Source organism: Tamandua tetradactyla, chromosome 15, assembly GCF_023851605.1.
Source record: "Tamandua tetradactyla isolate mTamTet1 chromosome 15, mTamTet1.pri, whole genome shotgun sequence".
NCBI classification, from domain to species: Eukaryota; Metazoa; Chordata; class Mammalia; order Pilosa; family Myrmecophagidae; genus Tamandua; species Tamandua tetradactyla.
Genome location: NC_135341.1, coordinates 29648732 through 29655467, shown reverse-complemented (window position 1 = coordinate 29655467; position 6736 = coordinate 29648732).

The window sequence follows — 6736 nt, the reverse complement described above, 5'->3', positions numbered from 1 at the left end:
GTTGGGTAACTTTCCTATCTTTCCTTTAGTTCCTTTGTGTGCTGCCCTTTTTTGCTTCTGGCCCTGGTGTTCAGGCCATACCACACGGCCCTCTACTTTCAACACTAGACAACTGAATTGCCCATGAACCTTTCTATACAGAATCCATGGCAATATAAATTTTGTGGCATGAATTTGCCCTGTGCTGGAGTGTGGAGTCCTTGAAGGCAGGACTAGTTTTCAATTCTTATTATCAGCACCTTACACTGACAGATAATTAAGAGTATATTTTATTTTAGTAAAATTACTCAATGAGAGCGGGGACCTTGTCTGTCTAGTTTCTGTTGAAAAGAATATAGTAGGTACTCAATAAATATTTGTTCAACTCTGCTAAACAGGTGAACGTTAGTTAAGTGTCACACAATGTGGTATCCAGCATTTTTCCACCCAGTGTCTTCTTTCATTTCTTTTCAAATAATCTGAATAATTTGTAGGCAGAAGTATGAGAGCTTAGTTTTTAATCTCATCAACAAAGAACCTTCCAAAGAGGAGACATTCTTTTGGCCTTGGCTATTGGCATTTCAGATGTAATTACATTTTTCACCCTAAAATTTCTTAATGAGATTAAGAGTTACACACAAAGTCTCTATAGCCCTCTGCTCAGAAGTTTGCAGAAGGAGCTCTGCCCCCTTTTCATGTGATTTCTGAAAGATGGCAGCTGCTGGCAACCATGAAACATGAAGTACAAAGGATTTATAATCTCCTAGAACATACCCGGCTTGCACAATTCCTTGCAAGCCTCTCTAAGAATATGCCAAAGCCTGCAAGTGTGTACATGTTTTCTGCAGTCAAAGAAGATGTAACACTGTTGTTCTCAACAAGCTGTGTCCAATAATTCTTTTATCTATCCTGGATCAGCCAAGATAAAAAAGCACAGACATCCAGGAAAAAGGCAACTTTAACATTTTCTTCGTAATTTCACTTGCTTTATGGCCTCTGTTGCAGTTTCTCCTGACTTCAAAACATGGTGATATTTCTTATAATGGCTGAAAAAAGTTTTAAGCTTCTTTGTGCATCTAATTCAAACTGGTTATTAACTAAGCTAGTTTATTTGGGACTGTGAGATGAGAGCATTTCAATTTGAAAGTCTACATTATTTGTTCCCTACACTATTTGTTTGACCCTAGAAGCGTTATATTCAATCCATTCCAAGCAGAGGATTTTCAGTCCAATGTAAGAAGAACCCCGGGGAGAAGGTTTCCATTTGTTCCTTTGATACCAAAAGCCAATGCAACGCAGTCACAGTAGAGAGCTGGGCACTCAGTGCCCAACCTGATTTGAGCGACGTCGGTCAAGTAAACATTTAGATCTTTTACACACAGTAGATATCTGACAAATAATTGCAGAAATACTGTCACTGAAACCACTGTGATGGGTGATCGAAGCAGTGGGTATCAGAACAGGTAGCAGTGAGAGGAAAATAAAAGCAACAAGAGCTAGTGTTTGTTGAGTACTTATCATGAACCAGCACTGGGCTGGCACTTTATAGCATTACCTTACTTGATCTTCCCAAGGACCCCATGAGGAAGGTAACATCTACCCTCCCCCACGCACCACATGAAAATACTGGGGCTCAGAGAGAACAAATAACGCTCCCAAGGTCACCCAACTGGTAAATACAGAGCCCCCAGCGTTCACTCCAAATGCAATTTATTCTTGCAAAAGGGAACAGAGGAGGGAGAGGACATGAAAGACAGAGTGAGGACTAGAAAGGGGAGAAGCGGTCAGTGGAGAAAAATCCTGAAATGGAGAAGAGGAAAATGGACAGAGACCCATTGGCTGTTTTCAAGATCCTTGGAATCTTCCATGTCCCATGAGAGGGTCTGGGTGAGGAGCTTGAAGACTGAAGAAGAGACCTAGAAGGGTCATCATGGAAAATGCAAGGGAAATCAATACAGACAGTGAAGAGTCCTGCTGAGCATCTTGGGCATCAGATACATGTGAGTTAGAATCCTATCCCTGACATTACCGAGCTGTGTGACTTTGGGCAAGGATCTTCCCCTCTCTGTGCCTCACAGTTTTCCTCATCTGGATAGTACGGATAACAGGAGTACCTAACATAAGGAAGAGCTGTGAGGAATGAATAGGATGCCAATGTGAGCTCTGTCAGGGCAGTGGGTTGCCAATGACAGCCCACAAGCCAAGTATAGTCCTCTCTCTAAAATGTGCACACTAAAAATGGCTTTTACCTTCTTAAACAGTTGAAAGAAAATCACAAGAATAAGAATATTTCATGGCATGTGAACATTACACGAAATTCACACTTCAGTGTCTATAAGCAAAGTTTTTACTGGGATGCAGCCATGCCCATTCATTTCTGTGCATCAGGGCAGAGCCGTGATGGAGACTATATATGGTACTCTCGTTGTTTTGCACTGCAGCTCAGTGCATTACAAATCATAGGGAAGCAGTGTGCATAACCTACCTGTGTAAACAGACATTTGCACAGACAATATATACAAAATATCATTGCTAACATTAATGGATGAACATTTGCAAATGATGATAGGGAATACTAACATTGAACTACAGTCAAGTGAAACATTATGCCCCTGTTGCCCCTTCCCCCCAAAAAAGTACCACACCTCTGATTAGCAGACCCATATAACAAAATTATTTTGAATTTCATCAATAAAAAACTATGAAAATGTGCCTTCTCTCTGGTAATTCAGAAACCTACTTAATATCCTTCTGTTGGGTCTGTTAGCCCACAAAAACTAAATTATACTATCTGGCTCTTTACAAAATAAGTCTGCGGAGCCCCGACTTAAGACTGGGCCGGGCCTGTGCTAAAGAGCACAGGAAAGGAAATGCCAACTCTCACATTCACCAACATCATCGACACAGCGCTATTTCCATCACAACCACACCTTGTCCCATTCCTCTCTATGTCTTAGTCTTCCTGGACACTGACTGTACCTGCCATCAAGTTCCCAGTGAGTCGTAGGCAAAACACAGCTGCCTAACTTAATAGGGAGAATAAAAGCCTAATGGGCTGGGCTCTGTGCTTCCGCCTTTACACACCCATTCATCTTTCTTGGCATGGGGTCCAGCACTCCTTCTAGTTCACCATCTCAGAAAAAGTTTCACTTGCTCTGGCAAATGTCCCATCCCAAGGACCAAAGAGAAGGCAGGCCGTGGCAAGGTTTTTCCAAATATCTTGTGGAGTCTAACTCTATTCAAGGGTCTGGTAAGAAAAAGCTGCATAAGCAATAAGTCTGGCAAATCCAGAAAATTCTTTTTTCTTGAGATGTGATCGCTAGCTTGAGAACAACGGCCTATCGAAGGCCTGAGAAGGTTCACAGTAAAACTATGATTTAATTTTGTATAATCCAGTTTTGCCCAGACTTACTGGAATACAGAATGCTTTTATTATTATTTCAAAATAATGCTTCTTAATACCCAACACAGAGCACCCAGGGTGCACTGAGGCACACCCTTAGGGAACAGCTTCTGTAGTGGAAGGATCAACAGGTCAAGAGTCAGATGTTAGAAATTAATCTCTGAATTCTCCCATATCCTATCTCTGTAACCCTGGGAAAATCTTCACTTTTTGAACTTTACTTTCTTACGCTATAAAGTAGGCATAGTGCCATCTGCCTGCCACCCAGATCCAGCTATTGGGGGATCAGCTGATATCAGGGATGTGGGATGTTTTCTCTAAAATGGAAAGAACGCTGTATGAGTGAAACAGAAGCTGGAGACGCGGCAAATGTCAGCTCTCAGCATTTTAAAGACGCTTCCCGATGACGAGTAGACAAGTCAGAGAGCCGTAGGATTTGTTGGGAGGGTGGTGACCTGTGGAAGGGTAGATGGAGAGAGCCCATCCCTCCCTGTTGCGGGGCACCCTGCCCAAAGTGGGAGCCAGGCCATGGGAAGACGCGGTAGCTACACACACCTCCCGCGGGGCTCCAGCGGGTGGGAGTCCCGAGCCTGGAACCTGGAGGGGGGTGACCGTTTAGCAGTCTCGTCTCCGCAAACACGTTATTGCATTTGTAATTTTGTAAAAATAATAACATGGAGAAAATTCATCTGGCATGTCTCAGCTTGCAGCCTCACACACACACAGTTGCGGCCTTATCTGACAGATCAGATTTCGCGGAGCCCCAAGCCTGTTGTATAAGGAAGGACAAAGATTGCTCTTTGGCCCTGGAACACTTCCTCATTCTCCCTTTCTCGTTTCCACATTCCGTGAGAGGGAAGGACAATTCTTCTCTGCGGTCAATTGTACTGCACGACCTGGGAGCCTGAATCGTGTTTCGGATCAGCTGGGGGAAATGCTGTTAGCCGTTTCTCTCTCACAAGAAAACAGGCTGTTCTCTCATTTCTAAGCTTGTCACCCGCCTTCAGACAAAGAGGGATGAAAAAGATTTTCTCTAACATGCTTTTCATCCACTTCCCCAGCTAGTGCCCCGGCACGAGGGGCTACAAGTTCAAAACTACGAATAAAACCGTAAAACCAACGAACACCAACAGCAGCAAAAAGTCCCACAGTAGAATCTACTTAGGACCCAGTGCCATGTGGCTATGGGGAGACGCCCTTTTGCATCATAGGTGGCTTTCTGTTATTTTTTTTTGTAGAGGGATTTGTACAGAAACTCCTCTCACATAATGCAGTTACATCAGAGATCAAGGTGTGTTGAAAGAAGGATGGATGCAGGGGGATCAGCAGAGCCGCTAATTCCTCCACGTGCTGAGTCCCGGCAGCCGCAGGCACCCGGCCCCCGGCTGACGCGCACGAGGCGTCGCATCACACCAAAACCAAGGGCGAGCCCCCTCCACGGCACTGCAAACCTCGCCCCTGACCCCCGAGGGCTCCAGTGTGCCCCCTCCAGCCTGCCGTGGCTCTCCCGACTGCCAGACGCAGAAATCAAAATTATAAAGAGAGGGCAATTTATCAGCAGGGAAAGACAATCATGTCATCTTGAATCAATAACAACAATAATAATAGCTTTAGCTGCCTCTGAAGGCTTAAACCATCACTTAAAATTGGTGGACGCAGTGTTTGAATCTGGTCTGCGTGGATCGGGAGGCTGTGTGCTTACCCACCACTCTGTACCAGAGCAGGCACTGTTGCATTCCATCCCCATCAAATATATATTTACATGACCATACCTGCATAGGAACAATCTGGCAGGACATATGCTGAAAGGTTAAAATGTCACTTTCTCTGAGTGAGGATTTTAAGAAAAATTCTTTCCTGATTCCTCATTAAACTTTCTATGTTGTTTACAATGACCATAAAATGTAATAAAGGGGGGAAATTAAGTGGCCGCTGTAGAAGCTCAGGTTTCCTGGTGAAAGAGACCTTTGTGATTTTTTATTTCAGAACTTCATCCCATGTTTTTCTCTGATGGACAAAGGTCCAAGGTACAGGGAGGGGTCTCCAGCTGTATATGAGCATCTGCCTCTTTATTCCATGTCTGACAACTTTAACCCAAAATGATCTCTCAAAATAATAACAGCCTTTCTTCCACATCATTCCAGGAACTCTGTTTCCACTTCTCTGTACATACACAGTGACTGAGGCACCAAGAAAATGTGTGGGGATGGGCTGAACCCTACCAAAGCCGTCCATGCCTGCCACAGGCAACAGGAGGGGGCCGCCCAATTTGGGCACCCAGAGCAGGAGAGAATACAGTGGGGTCGCAGATGAACCAAGCCTGTCCTCAGGCTGCAGGAAAGCTCCCAGAGGCTGAAGACAATGGCAGGATTCAGTGATTTTCCCGGTCAGAACCGGGAAGGGTAGCCCAGTGTTCACAAGCGCAGGAGCTGCTTTGGAGAGATGGGGACGTGATGCAGGATGCAGCCCCAACCAGAATGGAATGATTTAATGCATGAGCTGCTTAGAGCAGGGCGTGGCACAGGGCAAGTTAACATGCTGGCGATCTTCACATGTACTTCCTTCCCAAAGTCTCTGATGAATGCGTTCATCATGGGGAGAGTGCCTTGTGGTCATCCAACAAAAGGGGAACGGCAGCACCTGCTTCAGGCAATGTGCTGGTAGCCACCAGATGGGTGAGCAATCTCACCCACCAGGGGGCACGTTATTCTGGGGAAGGCCCACAAGGGGAATCCTGAGGACAGCGTCAGGATGCATCTCAGCATGGCCAATAATGTCCAGTCAATGGCTGCCTCAGTGGCAGAAAGGAATGGAGCCATCCTGACTGATACAGAGAGTGGTGGCACAAATAAGTGCTTTTGTTCTGGATGCTGTGGCCTGGTATTTCTGTTTTGATGGCATCGTGAAGATTGTTGGAAAGAATGGGGCTAGTGTTCCTCTCTGAATCACCGAGAAAATCCTGGCCTGGCCTTTTACTTTGCCCCACCCACGGAGGGCTCCCATGACAGGACTCTGAGAAGAGTCTACTCTCTAGCTACGAGCCCAGGAATAATGCCCATAACTCCTCCTAAGTTCACATTTACAAATCCTAGCAGAATATCCCTTCTGTTTTCCTAGGAAATGCCATATCATGGCCATATGCTTGAATGCTGACACTTCGTGAGTTTTGGGTCTATCGCCAGCATTAAATGATGCACAACCTGGCAGTTGCTTTCTTTGCAGACCCTTCCCAATGCCCAAGTAACTCAGATGACCTTCTGGAACAGAGTGTGCATAACACTGTGATGTCCTAAATGTCAGATGTGATTTTATGGGACACAAATGGTGGCTCACATCTCTCCGGCACAGCCTGAC